The sequence below is a fragment of the Danio rerio genome, chromosome 20, assembly GCF_049306965.1.
Source record: "Danio rerio strain Tuebingen ecotype United States chromosome 20, GRCz12tu, whole genome shotgun sequence".
Taxonomy (NCBI): Eukaryota; Metazoa; Chordata; class Actinopteri; order Cypriniformes; family Danionidae; genus Danio; species Danio rerio.
The window spans coordinates 28,487,025-28,513,108 of NC_133195.1; the positions used below are offsets into that span (position 1 = coordinate 28,487,025).

At 41.2% G+C, this 26,084-nt stretch overlaps 67 non-coding genes across 67 annotated transcripts; all 67 read left to right on the top strand.

Moving 5' to 3' along the window:
• Positions 1 to 123: 123 nt before the first annotated feature.
• Positions 124 to 195, top strand: trnac-gca (transfer RNA cysteine (anticodon GCA)). Its single transcript has one exon. It is a non-coding gene; the product is annotated as a tRNA-Cys (tRNA).
• Positions 196 to 362: 167 nt separating this feature from the next.
• Positions 363 to 434, top strand: trnac-gca (transfer RNA cysteine (anticodon GCA)). The gene has a single exon. It is a non-coding gene; the product is annotated as a tRNA-Cys (tRNA).
• Positions 435 to 837: 403 nt separating this feature from the next.
• trnac-gca (transfer RNA cysteine (anticodon GCA)) lies at positions 838 to 909 on the top strand. Its single transcript has one exon. It is a non-coding gene; the product is annotated as a tRNA-Cys (tRNA).
• Positions 910 to 1,076: 167 nt separating this feature from the next.
• On the top strand, positions 1,077 to 1,148 carry trnac-gca (transfer RNA cysteine (anticodon GCA)). The gene has a single exon. It is a non-coding gene; the product is annotated as a tRNA-Cys (tRNA).
• Positions 1,149 to 1,315: 167 nt separating this feature from the next.
• trnac-gca (transfer RNA cysteine (anticodon GCA)) lies at positions 1,316 to 1,387 on the top strand. The gene has a single exon. It is a non-coding gene; the product is annotated as a tRNA-Cys (tRNA).
• Positions 1,388 to 2,029: 642 nt separating this feature from the next.
• trnac-gca (transfer RNA cysteine (anticodon GCA)) lies at positions 2,030 to 2,101 on the top strand. Its single transcript has one exon. It is a non-coding gene; the product is annotated as a tRNA-Cys (tRNA).
• Positions 2,102 to 2,268: 167 nt separating this feature from the next.
• trnac-gca (transfer RNA cysteine (anticodon GCA)) lies at positions 2,269 to 2,340 on the top strand. The gene has a single exon. It is a non-coding gene; the product is annotated as a tRNA-Cys (tRNA).
• Positions 2,341 to 2,507: 167 nt separating this feature from the next.
• On the top strand, positions 2,508 to 2,579 carry trnac-gca (transfer RNA cysteine (anticodon GCA)). Its single transcript has one exon. It is a non-coding gene; the product is annotated as a tRNA-Cys (tRNA).
• Positions 2,580 to 2,746: 167 nt separating this feature from the next.
• Positions 2,747 to 2,818, top strand: trnal-uaa (transfer RNA leucine (anticodon UAA)). The gene has a single exon. It is a non-coding gene; the product is annotated as a tRNA-Leu (tRNA).
• A 166-nt stretch (positions 2,819 to 2,984) lies between these two features.
• Positions 2,985 to 3,056, top strand: trnac-gca (transfer RNA cysteine (anticodon GCA)). The gene has a single exon. It is a non-coding gene; the product is annotated as a tRNA-Cys (tRNA).
• Positions 3,057 to 3,223: 167 nt separating this feature from the next.
• trnac-gca (transfer RNA cysteine (anticodon GCA)) lies at positions 3,224 to 3,295 on the top strand. Its single transcript has one exon. It is a non-coding gene; the product is annotated as a tRNA-Cys (tRNA).
• Positions 3,296 to 3,698: 403 nt separating this feature from the next.
• Positions 3,699 to 3,770, top strand: trnac-gca (transfer RNA cysteine (anticodon GCA)). Its single transcript has one exon. It is a non-coding gene; the product is annotated as a tRNA-Cys (tRNA).
• Positions 3,771 to 3,937: 167 nt separating this feature from the next.
• Positions 3,938 to 4,009, top strand: trnac-gca (transfer RNA cysteine (anticodon GCA)). Its single transcript has one exon. It is a non-coding gene; the product is annotated as a tRNA-Cys (tRNA).
• An 800-nt stretch (positions 4,010 to 4,809) lies between these two features.
• On the top strand, positions 4,810 to 4,881 carry trnac-gca (transfer RNA cysteine (anticodon GCA)). Its single transcript has one exon. It is a non-coding gene; the product is annotated as a tRNA-Cys (tRNA).
• Positions 4,882 to 5,048: 167 nt separating this feature from the next.
• Positions 5,049 to 5,120, top strand: trnac-gca (transfer RNA cysteine (anticodon GCA)). The gene has a single exon. It is a non-coding gene; the product is annotated as a tRNA-Cys (tRNA).
• Positions 5,121 to 5,523: 403 nt separating this feature from the next.
• trnac-gca (transfer RNA cysteine (anticodon GCA)) lies at positions 5,524 to 5,595 on the top strand. Its single transcript has one exon. It is a non-coding gene; the product is annotated as a tRNA-Cys (tRNA).
• A 167-nt stretch (positions 5,596 to 5,762) lies between these two features.
• On the top strand, positions 5,763 to 5,834 carry trnac-gca (transfer RNA cysteine (anticodon GCA)). Its single transcript has one exon. It is a non-coding gene; the product is annotated as a tRNA-Cys (tRNA).
• Positions 5,835 to 6,237: 403 nt separating this feature from the next.
• Positions 6,238 to 6,309, top strand: trnac-gca (transfer RNA cysteine (anticodon GCA)). Its single transcript has one exon. It is a non-coding gene; the product is annotated as a tRNA-Cys (tRNA).
• A 167-nt stretch (positions 6,310 to 6,476) lies between these two features.
• trnac-gca (transfer RNA cysteine (anticodon GCA)) lies at positions 6,477 to 6,548 on the top strand. The gene has a single exon. It is a non-coding gene; the product is annotated as a tRNA-Cys (tRNA).
• A 167-nt stretch (positions 6,549 to 6,715) lies between these two features.
• Positions 6,716 to 6,787, top strand: trnac-gca (transfer RNA cysteine (anticodon GCA)). Its single transcript has one exon. It is a non-coding gene; the product is annotated as a tRNA-Cys (tRNA).
• A 561-nt stretch (positions 6,788 to 7,348) lies between these two features.
• On the top strand, positions 7,349 to 7,420 carry trnac-gca (transfer RNA cysteine (anticodon GCA)). The gene has a single exon. It is a non-coding gene; the product is annotated as a tRNA-Cys (tRNA).
• Positions 7,421 to 8,220: 800 nt separating this feature from the next.
• Positions 8,221 to 8,292, top strand: trnac-gca (transfer RNA cysteine (anticodon GCA)). The gene has a single exon. It is a non-coding gene; the product is annotated as a tRNA-Cys (tRNA).
• A 167-nt stretch (positions 8,293 to 8,459) lies between these two features.
• On the top strand, positions 8,460 to 8,532 carry trnac-gca (transfer RNA cysteine (anticodon GCA)). Its single transcript has one exon. It is a non-coding gene; the product is annotated as a tRNA-Cys (tRNA).
• Positions 8,533 to 9,332: 800 nt separating this feature from the next.
• trnac-gca (transfer RNA cysteine (anticodon GCA)) lies at positions 9,333 to 9,404 on the top strand. The gene has a single exon. It is a non-coding gene; the product is annotated as a tRNA-Cys (tRNA).
• A 601-nt stretch (positions 9,405 to 10,005) lies between these two features.
• Positions 10,006 to 10,077, top strand: trnac-gca (transfer RNA cysteine (anticodon GCA)). Its single transcript has one exon. It is a non-coding gene; the product is annotated as a tRNA-Cys (tRNA).
• A 403-nt stretch (positions 10,078 to 10,480) lies between these two features.
• trnac-gca (transfer RNA cysteine (anticodon GCA)) lies at positions 10,481 to 10,552 on the top strand. Its single transcript has one exon. It is a non-coding gene; the product is annotated as a tRNA-Cys (tRNA).
• A 167-nt stretch (positions 10,553 to 10,719) lies between these two features.
• trnac-gca (transfer RNA cysteine (anticodon GCA)) lies at positions 10,720 to 10,797 on the top strand. Its single transcript has one exon. It is a non-coding gene; the product is annotated as a tRNA-Cys (tRNA).
• Positions 10,798 to 10,958: 161 nt separating this feature from the next.
• Positions 10,959 to 11,030, top strand: trnac-gca (transfer RNA cysteine (anticodon GCA)). Its single transcript has one exon. It is a non-coding gene; the product is annotated as a tRNA-Cys (tRNA).
• A 167-nt stretch (positions 11,031 to 11,197) lies between these two features.
• Positions 11,198 to 11,269, top strand: trnac-gca (transfer RNA cysteine (anticodon GCA)). Its single transcript has one exon. It is a non-coding gene; the product is annotated as a tRNA-Cys (tRNA).
• A 403-nt stretch (positions 11,270 to 11,672) lies between these two features.
• On the top strand, positions 11,673 to 11,744 carry trnac-gca (transfer RNA cysteine (anticodon GCA)). Its single transcript has one exon. It is a non-coding gene; the product is annotated as a tRNA-Cys (tRNA).
• Positions 11,745 to 11,911: 167 nt separating this feature from the next.
• trnac-gca (transfer RNA cysteine (anticodon GCA)) lies at positions 11,912 to 11,983 on the top strand. The gene has a single exon. It is a non-coding gene; the product is annotated as a tRNA-Cys (tRNA).
• Positions 11,984 to 12,149: 166 nt separating this feature from the next.
• Positions 12,150 to 12,221, top strand: trnac-gca (transfer RNA cysteine (anticodon GCA)). The gene has a single exon. It is a non-coding gene; the product is annotated as a tRNA-Cys (tRNA).
• A 540-nt stretch (positions 12,222 to 12,761) lies between these two features.
• On the top strand, positions 12,762 to 12,833 carry trnac-gca (transfer RNA cysteine (anticodon GCA)). The gene has a single exon. It is a non-coding gene; the product is annotated as a tRNA-Cys (tRNA).
• A 167-nt stretch (positions 12,834 to 13,000) lies between these two features.
• On the top strand, positions 13,001 to 13,072 carry trnac-gca (transfer RNA cysteine (anticodon GCA)). The gene has a single exon. It is a non-coding gene; the product is annotated as a tRNA-Cys (tRNA).
• A 167-nt stretch (positions 13,073 to 13,239) lies between these two features.
• Positions 13,240 to 13,311, top strand: trnac-gca (transfer RNA cysteine (anticodon GCA)). The gene has a single exon. It is a non-coding gene; the product is annotated as a tRNA-Cys (tRNA).
• A 403-nt stretch (positions 13,312 to 13,714) lies between these two features.
• On the top strand, positions 13,715 to 13,786 carry trnac-gca (transfer RNA cysteine (anticodon GCA)). The gene has a single exon. It is a non-coding gene; the product is annotated as a tRNA-Cys (tRNA).
• Positions 13,787 to 13,953: 167 nt separating this feature from the next.
• Positions 13,954 to 14,025, top strand: trnac-gca (transfer RNA cysteine (anticodon GCA)). Its single transcript has one exon. It is a non-coding gene; the product is annotated as a tRNA-Cys (tRNA).
• Positions 14,026 to 14,192: 167 nt separating this feature from the next.
• trnac-gca (transfer RNA cysteine (anticodon GCA)) lies at positions 14,193 to 14,264 on the top strand. The gene has a single exon. It is a non-coding gene; the product is annotated as a tRNA-Cys (tRNA).
• Positions 14,265 to 14,653: 389 nt separating this feature from the next.
• trnac-gca (transfer RNA cysteine (anticodon GCA)) lies at positions 14,654 to 14,725 on the top strand. Its single transcript has one exon. It is a non-coding gene; the product is annotated as a tRNA-Cys (tRNA).
• Positions 14,726 to 14,892: 167 nt separating this feature from the next.
• Positions 14,893 to 14,964, top strand: trnac-gca (transfer RNA cysteine (anticodon GCA)). The gene has a single exon. It is a non-coding gene; the product is annotated as a tRNA-Cys (tRNA).
• Positions 14,965 to 15,131: 167 nt separating this feature from the next.
• trnac-gca (transfer RNA cysteine (anticodon GCA)) lies at positions 15,132 to 15,203 on the top strand. Its single transcript has one exon. It is a non-coding gene; the product is annotated as a tRNA-Cys (tRNA).
• Positions 15,204 to 15,606: 403 nt separating this feature from the next.
• Positions 15,607 to 15,678, top strand: trnac-gca (transfer RNA cysteine (anticodon GCA)). The gene has a single exon. It is a non-coding gene; the product is annotated as a tRNA-Cys (tRNA).
• A 167-nt stretch (positions 15,679 to 15,845) lies between these two features.
• Positions 15,846 to 15,917, top strand: trnac-gca (transfer RNA cysteine (anticodon GCA)). Its single transcript has one exon. It is a non-coding gene; the product is annotated as a tRNA-Cys (tRNA).
• A 167-nt stretch (positions 15,918 to 16,084) lies between these two features.
• On the top strand, positions 16,085 to 16,156 carry trnac-gca (transfer RNA cysteine (anticodon GCA)). Its single transcript has one exon. It is a non-coding gene; the product is annotated as a tRNA-Cys (tRNA).
• Positions 16,157 to 16,559: 403 nt separating this feature from the next.
• On the top strand, positions 16,560 to 16,631 carry trnac-gca (transfer RNA cysteine (anticodon GCA)). The gene has a single exon. It is a non-coding gene; the product is annotated as a tRNA-Cys (tRNA).
• A 167-nt stretch (positions 16,632 to 16,798) lies between these two features.
• trnac-gca (transfer RNA cysteine (anticodon GCA)) lies at positions 16,799 to 16,870 on the top strand. Its single transcript has one exon. It is a non-coding gene; the product is annotated as a tRNA-Cys (tRNA).
• Positions 16,871 to 17,029: 159 nt separating this feature from the next.
• On the top strand, positions 17,030 to 17,101 carry trnac-gca (transfer RNA cysteine (anticodon GCA)). Its single transcript has one exon. It is a non-coding gene; the product is annotated as a tRNA-Cys (tRNA).
• A 403-nt stretch (positions 17,102 to 17,504) lies between these two features.
• trnac-gca (transfer RNA cysteine (anticodon GCA)) lies at positions 17,505 to 17,576 on the top strand. The gene has a single exon. It is a non-coding gene; the product is annotated as a tRNA-Cys (tRNA).
• Positions 17,577 to 17,743: 167 nt separating this feature from the next.
• On the top strand, positions 17,744 to 17,815 carry trnac-gca (transfer RNA cysteine (anticodon GCA)). The gene has a single exon. It is a non-coding gene; the product is annotated as a tRNA-Cys (tRNA).
• An 800-nt stretch (positions 17,816 to 18,615) lies between these two features.
• trnac-gca (transfer RNA cysteine (anticodon GCA)) lies at positions 18,616 to 18,687 on the top strand. The gene has a single exon. It is a non-coding gene; the product is annotated as a tRNA-Cys (tRNA).
• A 167-nt stretch (positions 18,688 to 18,854) lies between these two features.
• On the top strand, positions 18,855 to 18,926 carry trnac-gca (transfer RNA cysteine (anticodon GCA)). Its single transcript has one exon. It is a non-coding gene; the product is annotated as a tRNA-Cys (tRNA).
• A 403-nt stretch (positions 18,927 to 19,329) lies between these two features.
• Positions 19,330 to 19,401, top strand: trnac-gca (transfer RNA cysteine (anticodon GCA)). The gene has a single exon. It is a non-coding gene; the product is annotated as a tRNA-Cys (tRNA).
• A 167-nt stretch (positions 19,402 to 19,568) lies between these two features.
• Positions 19,569 to 19,640, top strand: trnac-gca (transfer RNA cysteine (anticodon GCA)). The gene has a single exon. It is a non-coding gene; the product is annotated as a tRNA-Cys (tRNA).
• A 167-nt stretch (positions 19,641 to 19,807) lies between these two features.
• trnac-gca (transfer RNA cysteine (anticodon GCA)) lies at positions 19,808 to 19,879 on the top strand. The gene has a single exon. It is a non-coding gene; the product is annotated as a tRNA-Cys (tRNA).
• Positions 19,880 to 20,282: 403 nt separating this feature from the next.
• trnac-gca (transfer RNA cysteine (anticodon GCA)) lies at positions 20,283 to 20,354 on the top strand. The gene has a single exon. It is a non-coding gene; the product is annotated as a tRNA-Cys (tRNA).
• A 766-nt stretch (positions 20,355 to 21,120) lies between these two features.
• On the top strand, positions 21,121 to 21,192 carry trnac-gca (transfer RNA cysteine (anticodon GCA)). The gene has a single exon. It is a non-coding gene; the product is annotated as a tRNA-Cys (tRNA).
• A 561-nt stretch (positions 21,193 to 21,753) lies between these two features.
• trnac-gca (transfer RNA cysteine (anticodon GCA)) lies at positions 21,754 to 21,825 on the top strand. Its single transcript has one exon. It is a non-coding gene; the product is annotated as a tRNA-Cys (tRNA).
• A 167-nt stretch (positions 21,826 to 21,992) lies between these two features.
• Positions 21,993 to 22,064, top strand: trnac-gca (transfer RNA cysteine (anticodon GCA)). Its single transcript has one exon. It is a non-coding gene; the product is annotated as a tRNA-Cys (tRNA).
• Positions 22,065 to 22,467: 403 nt separating this feature from the next.
• Positions 22,468 to 22,539, top strand: trnac-gca (transfer RNA cysteine (anticodon GCA)). The gene has a single exon. It is a non-coding gene; the product is annotated as a tRNA-Cys (tRNA).
• Positions 22,540 to 22,878: 339 nt separating this feature from the next.
• trnac-gca (transfer RNA cysteine (anticodon GCA)) lies at positions 22,879 to 22,950 on the top strand. The gene has a single exon. It is a non-coding gene; the product is annotated as a tRNA-Cys (tRNA).
• A 167-nt stretch (positions 22,951 to 23,117) lies between these two features.
• trnac-gca (transfer RNA cysteine (anticodon GCA)) lies at positions 23,118 to 23,189 on the top strand. The gene has a single exon. It is a non-coding gene; the product is annotated as a tRNA-Cys (tRNA).
• Positions 23,190 to 23,528: 339 nt separating this feature from the next.
• trnac-gca (transfer RNA cysteine (anticodon GCA)) lies at positions 23,529 to 23,600 on the top strand. Its single transcript has one exon. It is a non-coding gene; the product is annotated as a tRNA-Cys (tRNA).
• A 167-nt stretch (positions 23,601 to 23,767) lies between these two features.
• On the top strand, positions 23,768 to 23,839 carry trnac-gca (transfer RNA cysteine (anticodon GCA)). Its single transcript has one exon. It is a non-coding gene; the product is annotated as a tRNA-Cys (tRNA).
• Positions 23,840 to 24,481: 642 nt separating this feature from the next.
• Positions 24,482 to 24,553, top strand: trnas-gcu (transfer RNA serine (anticodon GCU)). Its single transcript has one exon. It is a non-coding gene; the product is annotated as a tRNA-Ser (tRNA).
• Positions 24,554 to 24,720: 167 nt separating this feature from the next.
• trnac-gca (transfer RNA cysteine (anticodon GCA)) lies at positions 24,721 to 24,792 on the top strand. Its single transcript has one exon. It is a non-coding gene; the product is annotated as a tRNA-Cys (tRNA).
• A 166-nt stretch (positions 24,793 to 24,958) lies between these two features.
• On the top strand, positions 24,959 to 25,030 carry trnac-gca (transfer RNA cysteine (anticodon GCA)). Its single transcript has one exon. It is a non-coding gene; the product is annotated as a tRNA-Cys (tRNA).
• A 405-nt stretch (positions 25,031 to 25,435) lies between these two features.
• trnac-gca (transfer RNA cysteine (anticodon GCA)) lies at positions 25,436 to 25,507 on the top strand. Its single transcript has one exon. It is a non-coding gene; the product is annotated as a tRNA-Cys (tRNA).
• The last annotated feature ends 577 nt before the right edge of the window (positions 25,508 to 26,084 follow it).

Genomic DNA, 26,084 nt, shown 5'->3' on the forward strand with positions numbered 1-26,084 from the left:
GGTTGCTACATTGAAGTTGGATCTTCCTAACTGATTGACCAGACGCTCTTTTTCCAAAATTGATTTTAAGACAGATCTTTATGAAAGAGTTTTCTTTCTTTGCTAAATAAAACTTGTTGTCATGGGGGTATAGCTCAGTGGTAGAGCATTTGACTGCAGATCAAGAGGTCCCCGGTTCAAATCCGGGTGCCCCCTTTGTCAAGACCTTGGATTTGTGTCTGTAACTTACCTTGATAACGGGATGCTACATTGAAGTTGGATCTTCCTAACTGATTGACCAGTCGCTCTTTTTCCAAAATTGATTTTAAGACAGATCTTTATGAAAGAGTTTTCTTTCTTTGCTAAATAAAACTTGTTGTTATGGGGGTATAGCTCAGTGGTAGAGCATTTGACTGCAGATCAAGAGGTCCCCTGTTCAAATCCGGGTGCCCCCTTTGGTAAGACCTCAGATTTGTATCTGTTGCTTATGTTTACCCTGGGTTGGTGCATAGAAGTTGGCTCTTCCTAACGGCATAACCAAGCGGTTTTTGAAATTGGATTTTCAAACAGATCTTGATGAAAGAGTTTTCTTGTTTTGCTAAATCAAAATTGTTGTCATAGGGGTATAGCTCAGTGGGAGAACACTTGACTGCAGATCAAGACATACCCAAGTCAAGTCCGGGTGCCCCCTTTGTCAAGACCTTGGATTTGTGTCCGTAGCTTACCTTGACCCCTGGTGGCTACTTTGAAGTTGGATCTTCCTAACTGATTGACCAGTCGCTTTTTTTCCAAAATTGATTTTCAGACAGATCTTTATGAAAGAGTTTTCTTTCTTTGCTATACCAAACTGTTTGTCTTGGGGGTATAGTTCAGTGGTAGAGCATTTGACTGCAGATGAAGAGGTTCCCAGTTCAAATCCGGGTGCCCCCTTTGTCACGACCTTGGATTTGTGTCTGTAACTTACCTTGATAACGGGTTGCTACATTGAAGTTGGATATTCCTAAGTGATTGACCAGTCGCTCTTTTGCCAAAATTGATTTTCAGACAGATCTTTATGAAAGAGTTTTCTTTCTTTGCTAAATAAAACTTGTTGTCATGGGGGTATAACTCAGTGGTAGAGCATTTGACTGCAGATCAAAAGGTCCCTGGTTCAAATCCGGGTGCCCACTTTGTCAAGACCTTGGATTTGTGTCTGTAACTTACCTTGATAATGGGTTGCTACATTGAAGTTGGATCTTCCTAACTGATTGACCAGTCGCTCTTTTTCCAAAATTGATTTTTAGACAGATCTTTATGAAAGAGTTTTCTTTCTTTGCTAAATAAAACTTGTTTTCATGGGGGTATAGCTCAGTGGTAGAGCATTTGACTGCAGATCAAGAGGTCCCTGGTTCAAATCCGGGTGCCCCCTTTGTCAAGATCTTGGATTTGTGTCTGTAGCTTACCTTGATAACGGGTTGCTACTTTGAAGTTGGATCTTCCTAACTGATTGACCAGTTGCTCTTTTGCCAAAATTGATTTTTAGATAGATCTTTATGAAAGAGTTTTCTTTCTTTGCTATAACAAACTGTTTGTCTTGGGGGTATAGCTCAGTGGTAGAGCCTTTGACTGCAGATGAAGAGGTTCCCAGTCCAAATCCGGATGCCCCCTTTGGCAAGACCTTGGATTTGTATCTGTTACTAGTGTTTACCCTTTGTTGGTACATAGAAGTTGGCTCTTCCTAACGCCATAACCAATCGGTTTTTGAAATTGTATTTTCAAACAGATCTTTATGAAAGAGTTTTCTTGTTTTGCTAAATCAAAGTTGTTGTCATAAGGGTATAGCTCAGTGGGAGAATATTTGACTGCAGATCAAGAGGTCCCCGGTTCAAATCCGTGTGCCCCCTTTGTCAAGACCCTGGATTTGTGTCTGTAACTTACCTTGATAACGGGTAGCTACATTGAAGTTGGATCTTCCTAACTGATTGACCAGTCGCTCTTTTTCCAAAATTGATTTTTAGACAGATCTTTATGAAAGAGTTTTCTATCTTTGCTAAATATAACTTGTTGTCATGGGGGTATAGCTCAGTGGTAGAGCATTTGACTGCAGATCAAGAGGTCCCTGGTTCATGTCCGGGTGCCCCCTTTGTCAAGACCTTGGATTTGTGTCTGTAACTTACCTTGATAACGGGTTGCTACATTGAAGTTGGATCTTCCTAACTGATTGCCCAGTCGCTCTTTTGCCAAAATTGATTTTTAGACAGATCTTTATGAAAGAGTTTTCTTTCTTTGCTAAATAAAACTTGTTGTCATGGGGGTATAGCTCAGTGGGAGAATATTTGACTGCAGATCAAGAGGTCCCCGGTTCAAATCCGTGTGCCCCCTTTGTCAAGACCCTGGATTTGTGTCTGTAACTTACCTTGATAACGGGTAGCTACATTGAAGTTGGATCTTCCTAACTGATTGACCAGTCGCTCTTTTTCCAAAATTGATTTTTAGACAGATCTTTATGAAAGAGTTTTCTATCTTTGCTAAATATAACTTGTTGTCATGGGGGTATAGCTCAGTGGTAGAGCATTTGACTGCAGATCAAGAGGTCCCTGGTTCATATCCGGGTGCCCCTTTTGTCAAGACCTTGGATTTGTGTCTGTAACTTACCTTGATAACGGGTTGCTACATTGAAGTTGGATCTTCCTAACTGATTGACCAGTCGCTCTTTTGCCAAAATTGATTTTTAGACAGATCTTTATGAAAGAGTTTTCTTTCTTTGCTAAATAAAACTTGCTCTCATGGGGGTATAGCTCAGTGGGAGAATATTTGACTTAAGATCAAGAGGTCCCTGGTTCAATTCCGGGTGTACCCTTTGTCAAGACCTTGGATTTGTGTCTGTAACTTACCTTGATAACAGGTTGCTACATTGAAGTTGGATTTTCCTAAATGATTGACCAGTCGCTCTTTTTCCAAAATTGATTTTAGACAGATCTTTATGAAAGAGTTTTCTTTCTTTGCAAAATAAAACTTGTTGTCATGGGGGTATAGCTCAGTGGTAGAACATTTGACTGCAGATCAAGAGGTCCCCGGTTCAAATCCGGGTGCCCCCTTTGTCAAGACCTTGGATTTGTGTCTGTATCTTACCTTGATAACGGGATGCTACATTGAAGTTGGATCTTCCTAACTGATTGACCAGTCGCTCTTTTTCCAAAATTGATTTTAAAACAGATCTTTATGAAAGAGTTTTCTTTCTTTGCTAAATAAAACTTGTTGTCATGGGGGTATAGCTCAGTGGTAGAGCATTTGACTGCAGATCAAGAGGTCCCCGGTTCAAATCCGGGTGCCCCCTTTGGTAAGACCTCAGATTTGTATCTGTTGCTTATGTTTACCCTGGGTTGGTGCATAGAAGTTGGCTCTTCCTAACGGCATAACCAAGCGGTTTTTGAAATTGGATTTTCAAACAGATCTTGATGAAAGAGTTTTCTTGTTTTGCTAAATCAAAATTGTTGTCATGGGGGTATAGCTCAGTGGGAGAACACTTGACTGCAAATCAAGACATACCCAAGTCAAGTCCGGGTGCCCCCTTTGTCAAGACCTTGGATTTGTGTCCGTAGCTTACCTTGACCCCTGGTGGCTACTTTGAAGTTGGATCTTCCTAACTGATTGACCAGTCGCTTTTTTTCCAAAATTGATTTTCAGACAGATCTTTATGAAAGAGTTTTCTTTCTTTGCTAATTGAAATTTCTTGTCATGGGTGTATAGCTCAGTGGTAGAGCATTTGACTGCAGATCAAGAGGTCCCTGGTTCAAATCCGGGTGCCCCCTTTGTCAAGACCTTGGATTTGTGTCTGTAATTTACCTTGATAACGGGTTGCTACATTGAAGTTGGATCTTCCTAACTGATTGACCAGTCGCTCTTTTTCCAAAATTGATTTTTAGACAGATCTTTATGAAAGAGTTTTCTTTCTTTGCTAAATAAAACTCATTGTCATGGGGGTATAGCTCAGTGGTAGAGCATTTGACTGCAGATCAAGAGGTCCCTGGTTCAAATCTGGGTGCCCCCTTTGTCAAGACCTTGGATTTGTGTCTGTAACTTACCTTGATAACGGGTTGCTACATTGAAGTTGGATCTTCCTAAGTGATTGACCAGTCGCTCTTTTGCCAAAATTGATTTTCAGACAGATCTTTATGAAAGAGTTTTCTTTCTTTGCTAAATAAAACTTGTTGTCATGGGGATATAACTCAGTGGTAGAGCATTTGACTGCAGATCAAGAGGTCCCCGGTTCAAATCGGGGTGCCGCCTTTGGTAAGACCTCGGATTTGTATCTGTTGCTTATGTTTACCCTGGGTTGGTGCATAGAACTTGGCTCTTCCTAACGGCATGACCAATCGGTTTTTAAACAGATCTTTATGAAAGAGTTTTCTTGTTTTGCTAAATCAAAATTGTCGTCATGGGGGTATAGCTCAGTGGGAGCACATTTGACTGCAGATCAAGAGAACCCCAAGTCAAGTCCGGGTGCCCTCTTTGTCAAGATCTTAGATTTGTGTCCGTAACTTACCTGGACCCCGGGTTGCTACTTTGAAGTTGGATCTTCCTATCTGATTGACCAGTTGCTTTCTTTCCAAAATTGATTTTCAGACAGATCTTTATGAAAGAGTTTTCTTTCTTTGCTATACCAAACTTTTTGTCATGGGGGTATAGCTCAGTGGGAGAACATTTGACTGCAGATCATTGACCCCGGGTTGCTACTTTGAAGTTGGATCTTCCTAACTGATTGACCAGTCGCTTTTTTTCCAAAATTGATTTTCAGACAGATCTTTATGAAAGAGTTTTCTTTCTTTGCTAAATTAAACTTGTTGTCATGGGGGTATAGCTCAGTGGTAGAGCATTTCACTGCAGATCAAGAGGTCCCTGGTTCAAATCCGGGTGCCCCCTTTGTCAAGACCTTGGATTTGTTTCTGTAACTTTCCTTGATAACGGTTTGCTACATTGAAGTTGGATCTTCCTAACTGATTGACCAGTCGCTCTTTTTCCAAAATTGATTTTAAGACAGATCTTTATGAAAGAGTTTTCTTTCTTTGCTAAATAAAACTTGTTGTCATGGGGGTGTAGCTCAGTGGTAGAGCATTTGACTGCAGATCAAGAGGTCCCCGGTTCAAATCCGGGTGCCCCCTTTGGTAAGACCTCAGATTTGTATCTGTTGCTTATGTTTACCCTGGGTTGGTGCATAGAAGTTGGCTCTTCCTAACGGCATAACCAAGCGGTTTTTGAAATTGGATTTTCAAACAGATCTTGATGAAAGAGTTTTCTTGTTTTGCTAAATCAAAATTGTTGTCATGGGGGTATAGCTCAGTGGGAGAACACTTGACTGCAAATCAAGACATACCCAAGTCAAGTCCTGGTGCCCCCTTTGTCAAGACCTTGGATTTGTGTCCGTAGCTTACCTTGACCCCTGGTGGCTACTTTGAAGTTGGATCTTCCTAACTGATTGACCAGTCGCTTTTTTTCCAAAATTGATTTTCAGACAGATCTTTACGAAAGAGTTTTCTTTCTTTGCTAATTATAACTTCTTGTCATGGGTGTACAGCTCAGTGGTAGAGCATTTGACTGCAGATCAAGAGGTCCCTGGTTCAAATCCGGGTGCCCCCTTTGTCAAGACCTTGGATTTGTGTCTGTAACTTACCTTGATAACGGGATGCTACATTGAAGTTGGATCTTCCTAACTGATTGACCAGACGCTCTTTTTCCAAAATTGATTTTAAGAAAGATCTTTAAGAAAGAGTTTTCTTTCTTTGCTAAATAAAACTTGTTGTCATGGGGGTATAGCTCAGTGGTAGAGCATTTGACTGCAGATCAAGAGGTCCCCGGTTCAAATCCGGGTGCCCCCTTTGGTAAGACCTCAGATTTGTATCTGTTGCTTATGTTTACCCTGGGTTGGTGCATAGAAGTTGGCTCTTCCTAACGGCATAACCAAGCGGTTTTTGAAATTGGATTTTCAAACAGATCTTGATGAAAGAGTTTTCTTGTTTTGCTAAATCAAAATTGTTGTCATGAGGGTATAGCTCAGTGGGAGAACACTTGACTGCAAATCAAGACATACCCAAGTCAAGTCCGGGTGCCCCCTTTGTCAAGACCTTGGATTTGTGTCCGTAGCTTACCTTGACCCCTGGTGGCTACTTTGAAGTTGGATCTTCCTAACTGATTGACCAGTCGCTTTTTTTCCAAAATTGATTTTCAGACAGATCTTTATGAAAGAGTTTTCTTGCTTTGCTAATTAAAACTCCTTGTCATGGGTGTATAGCTCAGTGGTAGAGCATTTGACTGCAGATCAAGAGGTCCCTGGTTCAAATCCGGGTGCCCCCTTTGTCAAGACCTTGGATTTGTGTCTGTAACTTACCTTGATAACGGGTTGCTACATTGAAGTTGGATCTTCCTAACTGATTGACCAGTCGCTCTTTTTCCAAAATTGATTTTTAGACAGATCTTTATGAAAGAGTTTTCTTTCTTTGCTAAATAAAACTCATTGTCATGGGGGTATAGCTCAGTGGTAGAGCATTTGACTGCAGATCAAGAGGTCCCTGGTTCAAATCCGGGTGCCCCCTTTGTCACGACCTTGGATTTGTGTCTGTAACTTACCTTGATAACGGGTTGCTACATTGAAGTTGGATCTTCCTAAGTGATTGACCAGTCGCTCTTTTGCCAAAATTGATTTTCAGACAGATCTTTATGAAAGAGTTTTCTTTCTTTGCTAAATAAAACTTGTTGTCATGGGGGTATAACTCAGTGGTAGAGCATTTGACTGCAGATCAAGAGGTCCCCGGTTCAAATCGGGGTGCCGCCTTTGGTAAGACCTCGGATTTGTATCTGTTGCTTATGTTTACCCTGGGTTGGTGCATAGAACTTGGCTCTTCCTAACGGCATGACCAATCGGTTTTTAAACAGATCTTTATGAAAGAGTTTTCTTGTTTTGCTAAATCAAAATTGTCGTCATGGGGGTATAGCTCAGTGGGAGCACATTTGACTGCAGATCAAGAGAACCCCAAGTCAAGTCCGGGTGCCCTCTTTGTCAAGATCTTGGATTTGTGTCCGTAACTTACCTGGACCCCGGGTTGCTACTTTGAAGTTGGATCTTCCTATCTGATTGACCAGTTGCTTTCTTTCCAAAATTGATTTTCAGACAGATCTTTATGAAAGAGTTTTCTTTCTTTGCTATACCAAACTTTTTGTCATGGGGGTATAGCTCAGTGGGAGAACATTTGACTGCAGATCATTGACCCCGGGTTGCTACTTTGAAGTTGGATCTTCCTAACTGATTGACCAGTCGCTTTTTTTCCAAAATTGATTTTCAGACAGATCTTTATGAAAGAGTTTTCTTTCTTTGCTAAATAAAACTCATTGTCATGGGGGTATAGCTCAGTGGTAGAGCATTTGACTGCAGATCAAGAGGTCCCTGGTTCAAATCCGGGTGCCCCCTTTGTCACGACCTTGGATTTGTGTCTGTAACTTACCTTGATAACGGGTTGCTACATTGAAGTTGGATCTTCCTAAGTGATTGACCAGTCGCTCTTTTGCCAAAATTGATTTTCAGACAGATCTTTATGAAAGAGTTTTCTTTCTTTGCTAAATAAAACTTGTTGTCATGGGGATATAACTCAGTGGTAGAGCATTTGACTGCAGATCAAGAGGTCCCCGGTTCAAATCGGGGTGCCGCCTTTGGTAAGACCTCGGATTTGTATCTGTTGCTTATGTTTACCCTGGGTTGGTGCATAGAACTTGGCTCTTCCTAACGGCATGACCAATCGGTTTTTAAACAGATCTTTATGAAAGAGTTTTCTTGTTTTGCTAAATCAAAATTGTCGTCATGGGGATATAGCTCAGTGGGAGCACATTTGACTGCAGATCAAGAGAACCCCAAGTCAAGTCCGGGTGCCCTCTTTGTCAAGATCTTAGATTTGTGTCCGTAACTTACCTGGACCCCGGGTTGCTACTTTGAAGTTGGATCTTCCTATCTGATTGACCAGTTGCTTTCTTTCCAAAATTGATTTTCAGACAGATCTTTATGAAAGAGTTTTCTTTCTTTGCTATACCAAACTTTTTGTCATGGGGGTATAGCTCAGTGGGAGAACATTTGACTGCAGATCATTGACCCCGGGTTGCTACTTTGAAGTTGGATCTTCCTAACTGATTGACCAGTCGCTTTTTTTCCAAAATTGATTTTCAGACAGATCTTTATGAAAGAGTTTTCTTTCTTTGCTAAATTAAACTCGTTGTCATGGGGGTATAGCTCAGTGGTAGAGCATTTGACTGCAGATCAAGAGGTCCCTGGTTCAAATCCGGGTGCCCCCTTTGTCAAGACCTTGGATTTGTGTCTGTAACTTGCCTTGATAACGGGTTGCTACATTGAAGTTGGATCTTCCTAACTGATTGACCAGACGCTCTTTTTCCAAAATTGATTTTAAGAAAGATCTTTAAGAAAGAGTTTTCTTTCTTTGCTAAATAAAACTTGTTGTCATGGGGGTATAGCTCAGTGGTAGAGCATTTGACTGCAGATCAAGAGGTCCACAGGTTCAAATCCGGGTGCCCCCTTTGTCAAGACCTTGGATTTGTGTCTGTAACTTACCTTGATAACGGGTTGCTACATTGAAGTTGGATCTTCCTAAGTGATTGACCAGTCGCTCTTTTGCCAAAATTGATTTTCAGACAGATCTTTATGAAAGAGTTTTCTTTCTTTGCTAAATAAAACTTGTTGTCATGGGGATATAACTCAGTGGTAGAGCATTTGACTGCAGATCAAGAGGTCCCCGGTTCAAATCGGGGTGCCGCCTTTGGTAAGACCTAGGATTTGTATCTGTTGCTTATGTTTACCCTGGGTTGGTGCATAGAACTTGGCTCTTCCTAACGGCATGACCAATCGGTTTTTAAACAGATCTTTATGAAAGAGTTTTCTTGTTTTGCTAAATCAAAATTGTCGTCATGGGGGTATAGCTCAGTGGGAGCACATTTGACTGCAGATCAAGAGAACCCCAAGTCAAGTCCGGGTGCCCTCTTTGTCAAGATCTTAGATTTGTGTCCGTAACTTACCTGGACCCCGGGTTGCTACTTTGAAGTTGGATCTTCCTATCTGATTGACCAGTTGCTTTCTTTCCAAAATTGATTTTCAGACAGATCTTTATGAAAGAGTTTTCTTTCTTTGCTATACCAAACTTTTTGTCATGGGGGTATAGCTCAGTGGGAGAACATTTGACTGCAGATCATTGACCCCGGGTTGCTACTTTGAAGTTGGATCTTCCTAACTGATTGACCAGTCGCTTTTTTTCCAAAATTGATTTTCAGACAGATCTTTATGAAAGAGTTTTCTTTCTTTGCTAAATTTAACTTGTTGTCATGGGGGTATAGCTCAGTGGTAGAGCATTTGACTGCAGATCAAGAGGTCCCTGGTTCAAATCTGGGTGCCCCCTTTGTCAAGACCTTGGATTTGTGTCTGTTACTTGCCTTGATAACGGGTTGCTACATTGAAGTTGGATCTTCCTAACTGATTGACCAGACGCTCTTTTTCCAAAATTGATTTTAAGACAGATCTTTAAGAAAGAGTTTTCTTTCTTTGCTAAATAAAACTTGTTGTCATGGGGGTATAGCTTCAAATCCGGGTGCCCCCTTTGGTAAGACCTCAGATTTGTATCTGTTGCTTATGTTTACCCTGGGTTGGTGCATAGAAGTTGGCTCTTCCTAACGGCATAACCAAGCGGTTTTTGAAATTGGATTTTCAAACAGATCTTGATGAAAGAGTTTTCTTGTTTTGCTAAATCAAAAATGTTGTCATGGGGGTATAGCTCAGTGGGAGAACACTTGACTGCAAATCAAGACATACCCAAGTCAAGTCCGGGTGCCCCCTTTGTCAAGACCTTGGATTTGTGTCCGTAGCTTACCTTGACCCCTGGTGGCTACTTTGAAGTTGGATCTTCCTAACTGATTGACCAGTCGCTTTTTTTCCAAAATTGATTTTCAGACAGATCTTTATGAAAGAGTTTTCTTGCTTTGCTAATTAAAACTTCTTGTCATGGGTGTATAGCTCAGTGGTAGAGCATTTGACTGCAGATCAAGAGGTCCCCGGTTCAAATCCGGGTGCCCCCTTTGGTAAGACCTCAGATTTGTATCTGTTGCTTATGTTTACCCTGGGTTGGTGCATAGAAGTTGGCTCTTCCTAACGGCATAACCAAGTGGTTTTTGAAATTGGATTTTTAAACAGATCTTGATGAAAGAGTTTTCTTGTTTTGCTAAATCAAAATTGTTGTCATGGGGGTATAGCTCAGTGGGAGAACACTTGACTGCAAATCAAGACATACCCAAGTCAAGTCCGGGTGCCCCCTTTGTCAAGACCTTGGATTTGTGTCCGTAGCTTACCTTGACCCCTGGTGGCTACTTTGAAGTTGGATCTTCCTAACTGATTGACCAGTCGCTTTTTTTCCAAAATTGATTTTCAGACAGATCTTTATGAAAGAGTTTTCTTGCTTTGCTAATTAAAACTTCTTGTCATGGGTGTATAGCTCAGTGGTAGAGCATTTGACTGCAAATCAAGAGGTCCCTGGTTCAAATCCGGGTGCCCCCTTTGTCAAGACCTTGGATTTGTGTCTGTAGCTTACCTTGATAACGGGTTGCTACATTGAAGTTGGATCTTCCTAACTGATTGACCAGTCGCTCTTTTTCCAAAATTGATTTTTAGACAGATCTTTATGAAAGAGTTTTCTTTCTTTGCTAAATAAAACTCGTTGTCATGGGGGTATAGCTCAGTGGTAGAGCATTTGACTGCAGATCAAGAGGTCCCTGGTTCAAATCCGGGTGCCCCGTTTGTCAAGACCTTGGATTTGTGTCTGTAACTTGCCTTGATAACGGTTTGCTACATTGAAGTTGGATCTTCCTAACTGATTGACCAGACGCTCTTTTTCCAAAATTGATTTTAAGACAGATCTTTATGAAAGAGTTTTCTTTCTTTGCTAAATAAAACTTGTTGTCATGGGGGTATAGCTCAGTGGTAGAGCATTTGACTGCAGATCAAGAGGTCCCCGGTTCAAATCCGGGTGCCCCCTTTGTCAAGACCTTGGATTTGTGTCTGTAACTTACCTTGATAACGGGATGCTACATTGAAGTTGGATCTTCCTAACTGATTGACCAGTCGCTCTTTTTCCAAAATTGATTTTAAGACAGATCTTTATGAAAGAGTTTTCTTTCTTTGCTAAATAAAACTTGTTGTCATGGGGGTATAGCTCAGTGGTAGAGCATTTGACTGCAGATCAAGAGGTCCCCGGTTCAAATCCGGGTGCCCCCTTTGGTAAGACCTCAGATTTGTATCTGTTGCTTATGTTTACCCTGGGTTGGTGCATAGAAGTTGGCTCTTCCTAACGGCATAACCAAGCGGTTTTTGAAATTGGATTTTCAAACAGATCTTGATGAAAGAGTTTTCTTGTTTTGCTAAATCAAAATTGTTGTCATGGGGGTATAGCTCAGTGGGAGAACACTTGACTGCAAATCAAGACATACCCAAGTCAAGTCCGGGTGCCCCCTTTGTCAAGACCTTGGATTTGTGTCCGTAGCTTACCTTGACCCCTGGTGGCTACTTTGAAGTTGGATCTTCCTAACTGATTGACCAGTCGCTTTTTTTCCAAAATTGATTTTCAGACAGATCTTTATGAAAGAGTTTTCTTGCTTTGCTAATTAAAACTTCTTGTCATGGGTGTATAGCTCAGTGGTAGAGCATTTGACTGCAAATCAAGAGGTCCCTGGTTCAAATCCGGGTGCCCCCTTTGTCAAGACCTTGGATTAGTGTCTGTAACTTACCTTGATAACAGGTTGCTACATTGAAGTTGGATCTTCCTAACTGATTGACCAGACGCTCTTTTTCCAAAATTGATTTTAAGAAAGATCTTTAAGAAAGAGTTTTCTTTCTTTGCTAAATAAAACTTGTTGTCATGGGGGTATAGCTCAGTGGTAGAGCATTTGACTGCAGATCAAGAGGTCCCCGGTTCAAATCCGGGTGCCCCCTTTCCACGACCTTGGATTTGTGTCTGTAACTTACCTTGATAACGGGTTGCTACATTGAAGTTGGATCTTCCTAAGTGATTGACCAGTCGCTCTTTTGCCAAAATTGATTTTCAGACAGATCTTTATGAAAGAGTTTTCTTTCTTTGCTAAATAAAACTTATTGTCATGGGGGTATAACTCAGTGGTAGAGCATTTGACTGCAGATCAAGAGGTCCCCGGTTCAAATCGGGGTGCCGCCTTTGGTAAGACCTCGGATTTGTATCTGTTGCTTATGTTTACCCTGGGTTGGTGCATAGAACTTGGCTCTTCCTAACGGCATGACCAATCGGTTTTTAAACAGATCTTTATGAAAGAGTTTTCTTGTTTTGCTAAATCAAAATTGTCGTCATGGGGGTATAGCTCAGTGGGAGCACATTTGACTGCAGATCAAGAGAACCCCAAGTCAAGTCCGGGTGCCCTCTTTGTCAAGATCTTAGATTTGTGTCCGTAACTTACCTGGACCCCGGGTTGCTACTTTGAAGTTGGATCTTCCTATCTGATTGACCAGTTGCTTTCTTTCCAAAATTGATTTTCAGACAGATCTTTATGAAAGAGTTTTCTTTCTTTGCTATACCAAACTTTTTGTCATGGGGGTATAGCTCAGTGGGAGAACATTTGACTGCAGATCATTGACCCCGGGTTGCTACTTTGAAGTTGGATCTTCCTAACTGATTGACCAGTCGCTTTTTTTCCAAAATTGATTTTCAGACAGATCTTTGCTAATTAAAACTTCTTGTCATGGGTGTATAGCTCAGTGGTAGAGCATTTGACTGCAGATCAAGAGGTCCCTGGTTCAAATCCGGGTGCCCCCTTTGTCAAGACCTTGGATTTGTGTCTGTAACTTACCTTGATAACGGGTTGCTACATTGAAGTTGGATCTTCCTAACTGATTGACCAGACGCTCTTTTTCCAAAATTGATTTTAAGAAAGATCTTTAAGAAAGAGTTTTCTTTCTTTGCTAAATAAAGCTTGTTGTCATGGGGGTATAGCTCAGTGGTAGAGCATTTGACTGCAGATCAAGAGGTCCCCGGTTCAAATCCGGGTGCCCCCTTTGTCAAGACCTTGGATTTGTGTCTGTAACTTACCTTGATAACGGGATGCTACATTGAAGTTGGATCTTCCTAACTGATTGACCAGTTGCTCTTTTTCCAAAATTGATTTTAAGACAGATCTTTATGAAAGAGTTTTCTTTCTTTGCTAAATAAAACTTGTTGTCATGGGGGTGTAGCTCAGTGGTAGACCATTTGACTGCAGATCAAGAGGTCCCCGGTTCAAATCCGGGTGCCCCCTTTGGTAAGACCTCAGATTTGTATCTGTTGCTTATGTTTACCCTGGGTTGGTGCATAGAAGTTGGCTCTTCCTAACGGCATAACCAAGCGGTTTTTGAAATTGGATTTTCAAACAGATCTTGATGAAAGAGTTTTCTTGTTTTGCGAAATCAAAATTGTTGTCATGGGGGTATAGCTCAGTGTGAGAACACTTGACTGCAAATCAAGACATACCCAAGTAGAGTCCGGGTGCCCCCTTTGTCAAGACCTTGGATTTGTGTCCGTAGCTTACCTTGACCCCTGGTGGCTACTTTGAAGTTGGATCTTCCTAACTGATTGACCAGTCGCTTTTTTTCCAAAATTGATTTTCAGACAGATCTTTATGAAAGAGTTTTCTTTCTTTGCTAATTAAAACTTCTTGTCATGGGTGTATAGCTCAGTGGTAGAGCATTTGACTGCAGATCAAGAGGTCGCTGGTTCAAATCCGGGTGCCCCCTTTGTCAAGACCTTGGATTTGTGTCTGTAACTTACCTTGATAACGGGTTGCTACATTGAAGTTGGATCTTCCTAACTGATTGACCAGTCGCTCTTTTTCCAAAATTGATTTTAAGACAGATCTTTATGAAAGAGTTTTCTTTCTTTGCTAAATAAAACTTGTTGTCATGGGGGTATAGCTCAGTGGTAGAGCATTTGACTGCAGATCAAGAGGTCCCTGGTTCAAATCCGGGTGCCCCCTTTGTCAAGACCTTGGATTTGTGTCTGTAACTTGCCTTGATAACGGTTTGCTACATTGAAGTTGGATCTTCCTAAGTGATTGACCAGTCGCTCTTTTGCCAAAATTGATTTTCAGACAGATCTTTATGAAAGAGTTTTCTTTCTTTGCTAAATAAAACTTGTTGTCATGGGGGTATAACTCAGTGGTAGAGCATTTGACTGCAGATCAAGAGGTCCCCGGTTCAAATCGGGGTGCCGCCTTTGGTAAGACCTCGGATTTGTATCTGTTGCTTATGTTTACCCTGGGTTGGTGCATAGAACTTGGCTCTTCCTAACGGCATGACCAATCGGTTTTTAAACAGATCTTTATGAAAGAGTTTTCTTGTTTTGCTAAATCAAAATTGTCGTCATGGGGGTATAGCTCAGTGGGAGCACATTTGACTGCAGATCAAGAGAACCCCAAGTCAAGTCCGGGTGCCCTCTTTGTCAAGATCTTGGATTTGTGTCCGTAACTTACCTGGACCCCGGGTTGCTACTTTGAAGTTGGATCTTCCTAACTGATTGACCAGTCGCTTTTTTTCCAAAATTGATTTTCAGACAGATCTTTATGAAAGAGTTTTTTTTCTTTGCTAAATTAAACTTGTTGTCATGGGGGTATAGCTCAGTGGTAGAGCATTTGACTGCAGATCAAGAGGTCCCTGGTTCAAATCCGGGTGCCCCCTTTGTCAAGACCTTGGATTTGTGTCTGTAACTTTCCTTGATAACGGTTTGCTACATTGAAGTTAGATCTTCCTAACTGATTGACCAGACGCTCTTTTTCCAAAATTGATTTTAAGAAAGATCTTTAAGAAAGAGTTTTCTTTCTTTGCTAAATAAAACTTGTTGTCATGGGGGTATAGCTCAGTGGTAGAGCATTTGACTGCAGATCAAGAGGTCCCCGGTTCAAATCCGGGTGCCCCCTTTGTCAAGACCTTGGATTTGTGTCTGTAACTTACCTCGATAACGGGATGCTACATTGAAGTTGGATCTTCCTAACTGATTGACCAGTCGCTCTTTTTCCAAAATTGATTTTAAGACAGATCTTTATGAAAGAGTTTTCTTTCTTTGCTAAATAAAACTTGTTGTCATGGGGGTATAGCTCAGTGGTAGAGCATTTGACTGCAGATCAAGAGGTCCCCGGTTCAAATCCGGGTGCCCCCTTTGGTAAGACCTCAGATTTGTATCTGTTGCTTATGTTTACCCTGGGTTGGTGCATAGAAGTTGGCTCTTCCTAACGGCATAACCAAGCGGTTTTTGAAATTGGATTTTCAAACAGATCTTGATGAAAGAGTTTTCTTGTTTTGCTAAATCAAAATTGTTGTCATGGGGGTATAGCTCAGTGGGAGAACACTTGACTGCAAATCAAGACATACCCAAGTCAAGTCCGGGTGCCCCCTTTGTCAAGACCTTGGATTTGTGTCCGTAGCTTACCTTGACCCCTGGTGGCTACTTTGAAGTTGGATCTTCCTAACTGATTGACCAGTCGCTTTTTTTCCAAAATTGATTTTCAGACAGATCTTTACGAAAGAGTTTTCTTTCTTTGCTAATCATAACTTCTTGTCATGGGTGTATAGCTCAGTGGTAGAGCATTTGACTGCAGATCAAGAGGTCCCTGGTTCAAATCCGGGTGCCCCCTTTGTCAAGACCTTGGATTTGTGTCTGTAACTTACCTTGATAACGGGTTGCTACATTGAAGTTGGATCTTCCTAACTGATTGACCAGACGCTCTTTTTCCAAAATTGATTTTAAGAAAGATCTTTAAGAAAGAGTTTTCTTTCTTTGCTAAATAAAACTTGTTTTTTTGGGGGTATAGCTCAGTGGTAGAGCATTTGACTGCAGATCAAGAGGTCCCCGGTTCAAATGCGGGTGCCCCCTTTGTCAAGACCTTGGATTTGTGTCTGTAACTTACCTTGATAACGGGATGCTACATTGAAGTTGGATCTTCCTAACTGATTGACCAGTCGCTCTTTTTCCAAAATTGATTTTAAGACAGATCTTTATGAAAGAGTTTTCTTTCTTTGCTAAATAAAACTTGTTGTCATGGGGGTATAGCTCAGTGGTAGAGCATTTGACTGCAGATCAAGAGGTCCCCGGTTCAAATCCGGGTGCCCCCTTTGGTAAGACCTCAGATTTGTATCTGTTGCTTATGTTTACCCTGGGTTGGTGCATAGAAGTTGGCTCTTCCTAACGGCATAACCAAGCGGTTTTTGAAATTGGATTTTCAAACAGATCTTGATGAAAGAGTTTTCTTGTTTTGCTAAATCAAAATTGTTGTCATGGGGGTATAGCTCAGTGGGAGAACACTTGACTGCAAATCAAGACATACCCAAGTCAAGTCCGGGTGCCCCCTTTGTCAAGACCTTGGATTTGTGTCCGTAGCTTACCTTGACCCCTGGTGGCTACTTTGAAGTTGGATCTTCCTAACTGATTGACCAGTCGCTTTTTTTCCAAAATTGATTTTCAGACAGATCTTTACGAAAGAGTTTTCTTTCTTTGCTAAATAAAACTTCTTGTCATGGGTGTATAGCTCAGTGGTAGAGCATTTGACTGCAGATCAAGAGGTCCCTGGTTCAAATCCGGGTGCCCCCTTTGTCAAGACCTTGGATTTGTGTCTGTAACTTACCTTGATAACGGGTTGCTACATTGAAGTTGGATCTTCCTAACTGATTGACCAGACGCTCTTTTTCCAAAATTGATTTTAAGAAAGATCTTTAAGAAAGAATTTTCTTTCTTTGCTAAATAAAACTTGTTGTCATGGGGGTATAGCTCAGTGGTAGAGCATTTGACTGCAGATCAAGAGGTCCCCGGTTCAAATCCAGGTGCCCCCTTTGTCAAGACCTTGGATTTGTGTCTGTAACTTACCTTGATAACGGGATGCTACATTGAAGTTGGATCTGATTGACCAGTCGCTCTTTTTCCAAAATTGATTTTAAGACAGATCTTTATGAAAGAGTTTTCTTTCTTTGCTAAATAAAACTTGTTGTCATGGGGGTATAGCTCAGTGGTAGACCATTTGACTGCAGATCAAGAGGTCCCCGGTTCAAATCCGGGTGCCCCCTTTGGTAAGACCTCAGATTTGTATCTGTTGCTTATGTTTACCCTGGGTTGGTGCATAGAAGTTGGCTCTTCCTAACGGCATAACCAAGCGGTTTTTGAAATTGGATTTTCAAACAGATCTTGATGAAAGAGTTTTCTTGTTTTGCGAAATCAAAATTGTTGTCATGGGGGTATAGCTCAGTGTGAGAACACTTGACTGCAAATCAAGACATACCCAAGTCAAGTCCGGGTGCCCCCTTTGTCAAGACCTTGGATTTGTGTCCGTAGCTTACCTTGACCCATGGTGGCTACTTTGAAGTTGGATCTTCCTAACTGATTGACCAGTCGCTTTTTTTCCAAAATTGATTTTCAGACAGATCTTTATGAAAGAGTTTTCTTTCTTTGCTAATTAAAACTTCTTGTCATGGGTGTATAGCTCAGTGGTAGAGCATTTGACTGCAGATCAAGAGGTCCCTGGTTCAAATCCGGGTGCCCCCTTTGTCAAGACCTTGGATTTGTGTCTGTAACTTACCTTGATAACGGGTTGCTACATTTAAGTTGGATCTTCCTAACTGATTGACCAGTCGCTCTTTTTCCAAAATTGATTTTTAGACAGATCTTTATGAAAGAGTTTTCTTTCTTTGCTAAATAAAACTCATTGTCATGGGGGTATAGCTCAGTGGTAGAGCATTTGACTGCAGATCAAGAGGTCCCTGGTACAAATCCGGGTGCCCCCTTTGTCACGACCTTGGATTTGTGTCTGTAACTTACCTTGATAACAGGTTGCTACATTGAAGTTGGATCTTCCTAAGTGATTGACCAGTCGCTCTTTTGCCAAAATTGATTTTCAGACAGATCTTTATGAAAGAGTTTTCTTTCTTTGCTAAATAAAACTTGTTGTCATGGGGGTATAACTCAGTGGTAGAGCATTTGACTGCAGATCAAGAGGTCCCCGTTTCAAATCGGGGTGCCGCCTTTGGTAAGACCTCGGATTTGTATCTGTTGCTTATGTTTACCCTGGGTTGGTGCATAGAACTTGGCTCTTCCTAACGGCATGACCAATCGGTTTTTAAACAGATCTTTATGAAAGAGTTTTCTTGTTTTGCTAAATCAAAATTGTCGTCATGGGGGTATAGCTCAGTGGGAGCACATTTGACTGCAGATCAAGAGAACCCCAAGTCAAGTCCGGGTGCCCTCTTTGTCAAGATCTTAGATTTGTGTCCGTAACTTACCTGGACCCCGGGTTGCTACTTTGAAGTTGGATCTTCCTATCTGATTGACCAGTTGCTTTCTTTCCAAAATTGATTTTCAGACAGATTTTTATGAAAGAGTTTTCTTTCTTTGCTATACCAAACTTTTTGTCATGGGGGTATAGCTCAGTGGGAGAACATTTGACTGCAGATCATTGACCCCGGGTTGCTACTTTGAAGTTGGATCTTCCTAACTGATTGACCAGTCGCTTTTTTTCCAAAATTGATTTTCAGACAGATCTTTATGAAAGAGTTTTCTTTCTTTGCTAATTAAAACTTCTTGTCATGGGTGTATAGCTCAGTGGTAGAGCATTTGACTGCAGATCAAGAGGTCCCTGGTTCAAATCCGGGTGCCACCTTTGTCACGACCTTGGATTTGTGTCTGTAACTTACCTTGATAACGGGTTGCTACATTGAAGTTGGATCTTCCTAAGTGATTGACCAGTCGCTCTTTTGCCAAAATTGATTTTCAGACAGATCTTTATGAAAGAGTTTTCTTTCTTTGCTAAATTAAACTTGTTGTCATGGGGGTATAGCTCAGTGGTAGAGCATTTGACTGCAGATCAAGAGGTCCCCGGTTCAAATCCGGGTGTCCCCTTTGGTAAGACCTCAGATTTGTATCTGTTGCTTATGTTTACCCTGGGTTGGTGCATAGAAGTTGGCTCTTCCTAACGGCATAACCAAGCGGTTTTTGAAATTGGATTTTCAAACAGATCTTGATGAAAGAGTTTTCTTGTTTTGCTAAATCAAAATTGTTGTCATGGGGGTATAGCTCAGTGGGAGAACACTTGACTGCAAATCAAGACATACCCAAGTCAAGTCCGGGTGCCCCCTTTGTCAAGACCTTGGATTTGTGTCCGTAGCTTACCTTGACCCCTGGTGGCTACTTTGAAGTTGGATCTTCCTAACTGATTGACCAGTCGCTTTTTTTCCAAAATTGATTTTCAGACAGATCTTTACGAAAGAGTTTTCTTTCTTTGCTAATTAAAACTTCTTGTCATGGGTGTATAGCTCAGTGGTAGAGCATTTGACTGCAGATCAAGAGGTCCCTGGTTCAAATCCGGGTGCCCCCTTTGTCAAGACCTTGGATTTGTGTCTGTAACTTACCTTGATAACGGGTTGCTACATTGAAGTTGGATCTTCCTAACTGATTGACCAGACGCTCTTTTTCCAAAATTGATTTTAAGAAAGATCTTTAAGAAAGAGTTTTCTTTCTTTGCTAAATAAAACTTGTTGTCATGGGGGTATAGCTCAGTGGTAGAGCATTTGACTGCAGATCAAGAGGTCCCCGGTTCAAATCCGGGTGCCCCCTTTGTCAAGACCTTGGATTTGTGTCTGTAACTTACCTTGATAACGGGATGCTACATTGAAGTTGGATCTTCCTAACTGATTGACCAGTCGCTCTTTTTCCAAAATTGATTTTAAGACAGATCTTTATGAAAGAGTTTTCTTTCTTTGCTAAATAAAACTTGTTGTCATGGGGGTATAGCTCAGTGGTAGAGCATTTGACTGCAGATCAAGAGGTCCCCGGTTCAAATCCGGGTGCCCCCTTTGGTAAGACCTCAGATTTGTATCTGTTGCTTATGTTTACCCTGGGTTGGTGCATAGAAGTTGGCTCTTCCTAACGGCATAACCAAGCGGTTTTTGAAATTGGATTTTCAAACAGATCTTGATGAAAGAGTTTTCTTGTTTTGCTAAATCAAAATTGTTGTCATGGGGGTATAGCTCAGTGGGAGAACACTTGACTGCAAATCAAGACATACCCAAGTCAAGTCCGGGTGCCCCCTTTGTCAAGACCTTGGATTTGTGTCTGTAACTTACCTTGATAACAGGTTGCTACATTGAAGTTGGATCTTCCTAAGTGATTGACCAGTCGCTCTTTTGCCAAAATTGATTTTCAGACAGATCTTTATGAAAGAGTTTTCTTTCTTTGCTAAATAAAACTTGTTGTCATGGGGGTATATCTCAGTGGTAGAGCATTTGACTGCAGATCAAGAGGTCCCCGGTTCAAATCGGGGTGCCGCCTTTGGTAAGACCTCGGATTTGTATCTGTTGCTTATGTTTACCCTGGGTTGGTGCATAGAACATGGCTCTTCCTAACGGCATGACCAATCGGTTTTTAAACAGATCTTTATGAAAGAGTTTTCTTGTTTTGCTAAATCAAAATTGTCGTCATGGGGGTATAGCTCAGTGGGAGCACATTTGACTGCAGATCAAGAGAACCCCAAGTCAAGTCCGGGTGCCCTCTTTGTCAAGATCTTAGATTTGTGTCCGTAACTTACCTGGACCCCGGGTTGCTACTTTGAAGTTGGATCTTCCTATCTGATTGACCAGTTGCTTTCTTTCCAAAATTGATTTTCAGACAGATCTTTATGAAAGAGTTTTCTTTCTTTGCTATACCAAACTTTTTGTCATGGGGGTATAGCTCAGTGGGAGAACATTTGACTGCAGATCATTGACCCCGGGTTGCTACTTTGAAGTTGGATCTTCCTAACTGATTGACCAGTCGCTTTTTTTCCAAAATTGATTTTCGGACAGATCTTTATGAAAGAGTTTTCTTAGAGCTCAGTGGTAGAGCATTTGACTGCAGATCAAGAGGTCCCTGGTTCAAATCCGGGTGCCCCCTTTGTCACGACCTTGGATTTGTGTCTGTAACTTACCTTGATAACGGGTTGCTACATTGAAGTTGGATCTTCCTGAGTGATTGACCAGTCGCTCTTTTGCCAAAATTGATTTTAGACAGATCTTTATGAAAGAGTTTTCTTTCTTTGCTAAATAAAACTTGTTGTCATGGGGGTATATCTCAGTGGTAGAGCATTTGACTGCAGATCAAGAGGTCCCCGGTTCAAATCGGGGTGCCGCCTTTGGTAAGACCTCGGATTTGTATCTGTTGCTTATGTTTACCCTGGGTTGGTGCATAGAACATGGCTCTTCCTAACGGCATGACCAATCGGTTTTTAAACAGATCTTTATGAAAGAGTTTTCTTGTTTTGCTAAATCAAAATTGTCGTCATGGGGGTATAGCTCAGTGGGAGCACATTTGACTGCAGATCAAGAGAACCCCAAGTCAAGTCCGGGTGCCCTCTTTGTCAAGATCTTAGATTTGTGTCCGTAACTTACCTGGATCCCGGGTTGCTACTTTGAAGTTGGATCTTCCTATCTGATTGACCAGTTGCTTTCTTTCCAAAATTGATTTTCAGACAGATCTTTATGAAAGAGTTTTCTTTCTTTGCTATACCAAACTTTTTGTCATGGGGGTATAGCTCAGTGGGAGAACATTTGACTGCAGATCATTGACCCCGGGTTGCTACTTTGAAGTTGGATCTTCCTAACTGATTGACCAGTCGCTTTTTTTCCAAAATTGATTTTCGGACAGATCTTTATGAAAGAGTTTTCTTTCTTTGCTAAATTAAACTTGTTGTCATGGGGGTATAGCTCAGTGGTAGAGCATTTGACTGCAGATCAAGAGGTCCCTGGTTCAAATCCGGGTGCCCCCTTTGTCAAGACCTTGGATTTGTGTCTGTAACTTACCTTGATAACGGGATGCTACATTGAAGTTGGATCTTCCTAACTGATTGACCAGTCGCTCTTTTTCCAAAATTGATTTTAAGACAGATCTTTATGAAAGAGTTTTCTTTCTTTGCTAAATAAAACTTGTTGTCATGGGGGTATAGCTCAGTGGTAGAGCGTTTGACTGCAGATCAAGAGGTCCCCGGTTCAAATCCGGGTGCCCCCTTTGGCAAGACCTTGGATTTGTATCTGTTACTTGTGTTTACCCTTTGTTGGTACATAGAAGTTGGCTCTTCCTAACGGCATAACCAATCGGTTTTTGAAATTGGATTTTCAAACAGATCTTGATGAAAGAGTTTTCTTGTTTTGCTAAATCAAAATTGTTGTCATGGGGGTATAGCTCAGAGGGAGAACACTTGACTGCAGATCAAGAAATACCCAAGTCAAGTCCAGGTGCCCCCTTTGTCAAGACCTTGGATTTGTGTCCGTAGCTTACATTGACCCCGGGTTGCTACTTTGAAGTTGAATCTTCCTAACTGATTGACCAGTCGCTTTTTTTCCAAAATTGATTTACAGACAGAACTTTATGAAAGAGTTTTCTTTCTTTGCTAAATAAAACTTGTTGTCATGGGGGTACAGCTCAGTGGTAGAGCATTTGACTGCAGATCAAGAGGTCCCTGATTCAAATCCGGGTGCCCCCTTTGTCAAGACCTTGGATTTGTGTCTGTAACTTACCTTGATAACGGGTTGCTACATTGAAGTTGGATCTTCCTAACTGATTGACAAGTCGCTCTTTTTCCAAAATTGATTTTTAGACAGATCTTTATGAAAGAGTTTTCTTTCTTTGCTAAATAAAACTCATTGTCATGGGGGTATAACTCAGTGGGAGAACATTTGACTGCAGATCATTGACCCCGGGTTGCTACTTTGAAGTTGGATATTCCTAACTGATTGACCAGTCGCTTTTTTTCCAAAATTGATTTTCAGACAGATCTTTATGAAAGAGTTTTCTTTCTTTGCTCAATAAAACTTGCTGTCATGGGGGTATAGCTCAGTGGTAGAGCATTTGACTGCAGATCAAGAGGTCCCTGCTTCAAATCCGGGTGCCCCCTTTGTCAAGACCTTGGATTTGTGTCTGTAACTTGCCTTCATAACGGGTTGCTACATTGAAGCTGGATCTTCCTAACTGATTGACCAGACGCTCTTTTTCCAAAATTGATTTTAAGACAGAACTTTATGAAAGAGTTTTCTTTCTTTGCTATATAAAACTTGTCGTCATGGGGGTACAGCTCAGTGGTAGAGCATTTGACTGCAGATCAAGAGGTCCCTGGTTCAAATCCGGGTGCCCCCTTTGTCAAGACCTTGGATTTGTGTCTGTAACTTACCTTGATAACGGGTTGCTACATTGAAGTTGGATCTTCCTAACTGATTGACAAGTCGCTCTTTTTCCAAAATTGATTTTTAGACAGATCTTTATGAAAGAGTTTTCTTTCTTTGCTAAATAAAACTCATTGTCATGGGGGTATAACTCAGTGGGAGAACATTTGACTGCAGATCATTGACCCCGGGTTGCTACTTTGAAGTTGGATCTTCCTAACTGATTGACCAGTCGCTTTTTTTCCAAAATTGATTTTCAGACAGATCTTTATGAAAGAGTTTTCTTTCTTTGCTAAATAAAACTTGTTGTCATGGGGGTACAGCTCAGTGGTAGAGCATTTGACTGCAGATCAAAAGGTCCCTGGTTCAAATCCGGGTGCCCACTTTGTCAAGACCTTGGATTTGTGTCCGTAACTTACCTTGATAATGGGTTGCTACATTGAAGTTGGATCTTCCTAACTGATTGACCAGTCGCTCTTTTTCCAAAATTGATTTTTAGACAGATCTTTATGAAAGAGTTTTCTTTCTTTGCTAAATAAAACTTGTTGTCATGGGGGTACAGCTCAGTGGTAGAGCATTTGACTGCAGATCAAAAGGTCCCTGGTTCAAATCCGGGTGCCCACTTTGTCAAGACCTTGGATTTGTGTCCGTAACTTACCTTGATAATGGGTTGCTACATTGAAGTTGGATCTTCCTAACTGATTGACCAGTTGCTCTTTTGCCAAAATTGATTTTTAGATAGATCTTTATGAAAGAGTTTTCTTTCTTTGCTATAACAAACTGTTTGTCTTGGGGGTATAGCTCAGTGGTAGAGCCTTTGACTGCAGATGAAGAGGTTCCCAGTCCAAATCCGGATGCCCCCTTTGGCAAGACCTTGGATTTGTATCTGTTACTAGTGTTTACCCTTTGTTGGTACATAGAAGTTGGCTCTTCCTAACGGCATAACCAATCGGTTTTTGAAATTGTATTTTCAAACAGATCTTTATGAAAGAGTTTTCTTGTTTTGCTAAATCAAAGTTGTTGTCATAAGGGTATAGCTCAGTGGGAGAATATTTGACTGCAGCTCAAGAGGTCCCCGGTTCAAATCCGTGTGCCCCCTTTGTCAAGACCCTGGATTTGTGTCTGTAACTTACCTTGATAACGGGTAGCTACATTGAAGTTTGATCTTCCTAACTGATTGACCAGTCGCTCTTTTTCCAAAATTGATTTTTAGACAGATCTTTATGAAAGAGTTTTCTATCTTTGCTAAATATAACTTGTTGTCATGGGGGTATAGCTCAGTGGTAGAGCATTTGACTGCTGATCAAGAGGTCCCTGGTTCATGTCCGGGTGCCCCCTTTGTCAAGACCTTGGATTTGTGTCTGTAACTTACCTTGATAACGGGTTGCTACATTGAAGTTGGATCTTCCTAACTGATTGACCAGTCGCTCTTTTGCCAAAATTGATTTTTAGACAGATCTTTATGAAAGAGTTTTCTTTCTTTGCTAAATAAAACTTGTTGTCATGGGGGTATAGCTCAGTGGGAGAATATTTGACTGCAGATCAAGAGGTCCCCGGTTCAAATCCGTGTGCCCCCTTTGTCAAGACCCTGGATTTGTGTCTGTAACTTACCTTGACAACGGGTAGCTACATTGAAGTTGGATCTTCCTAACTGATTGACCAGTCGCTCTTTTTCCAAAATTGATTTTAGACATATCTTTATGAAAGAGTTTTCTATCTTTGCTAAATATAACTTGTTGTCATGGGGGTATAGCTCAGTGGTAGAGCATTTGACTGCAGATCAAGAGGTCCCTGGTTCATATCCGGGTGCCCCCTTTGTCAAGCCCTTGGATTTGTGTCTGTAACTTACCTTGATAACGGGTTGCTACATTGAAGTTGGATCTTCCTAACTGATTGACCAGTCGCTCTTTTGCCAAAATTGATTTTTAGACAGATCTTTATGAAAGAGTTTTCTTTCTTTGCTAAATAAAACTTGCTGTCATGGGGGTATAGCTCAGTGGGAGAATATTGGACTGAAGATCAAGAGGTCCCTGGTTCAATTCCGGGTGTACCCTTTGTCAAGACCTTGGATTTGTGTCTGTAACTTACCTTGATAACAGGTTGCTACATTGAAGTTGGATTTTCCTAACTGATTGACCAGTCGCTCTTTTTCCAAAATTGATTTTAGACAGATCTTTATGAAAGAGTTTTCTTTCTTTGCTAAATAAAACTTGTTGTCATTGGGGTATAGCTCAGTGGTAGAGCGTTTGACTGCAGATCAAGAGGTCCCCGGCTCAAATCTGGGTGCCCCCTTTGTCAAGACCTTGGATTTGTGTCTGTAGCTTACCTTGATAACGGGTTGCTACTTTGAAGTTGGATCTTCCTAACTGATTGACCAGTTGCTCTTTTGCCAAAATTGATTTTTAGATAGATCTTTATGAAAGAGTTTTCTTTCTTTGCTATAACAAACTGTTTGTCTTGGGGGTATAGCTCAGTGGTAGAGCCTTTGACTGCAGATGAAGAGGTTCCCAGTCCAAATCCGGATGCCCCCTTTGGCAAGACCTTGGATTTGTATCTGTTACTAGTGTTTACCCTTTGTTGGTACATAGAAGTTGGCTCTTCCTAACGGCATAACCAATCGGTTTTTGAAATTGTATTTTCAAACAGATCTTTATGAAAGAGTTTTCTTGTTTTGCTAAATCAAAGTTGTTGTCATAAGGGTATAGCTCAGTGGGAGAATATTTGACTGCAGATCAAGAGGTCCCCGGTTCAAATCCGTGTGCCCCCTTTGTCAAGACCCTGGATTTGTGTCTGTAACTTACCTTGATAACGGGTAGCTACATTGAAGTTGGATCTTCCTAACTGATTGACCAGTCGCTCTTTTTCCAAA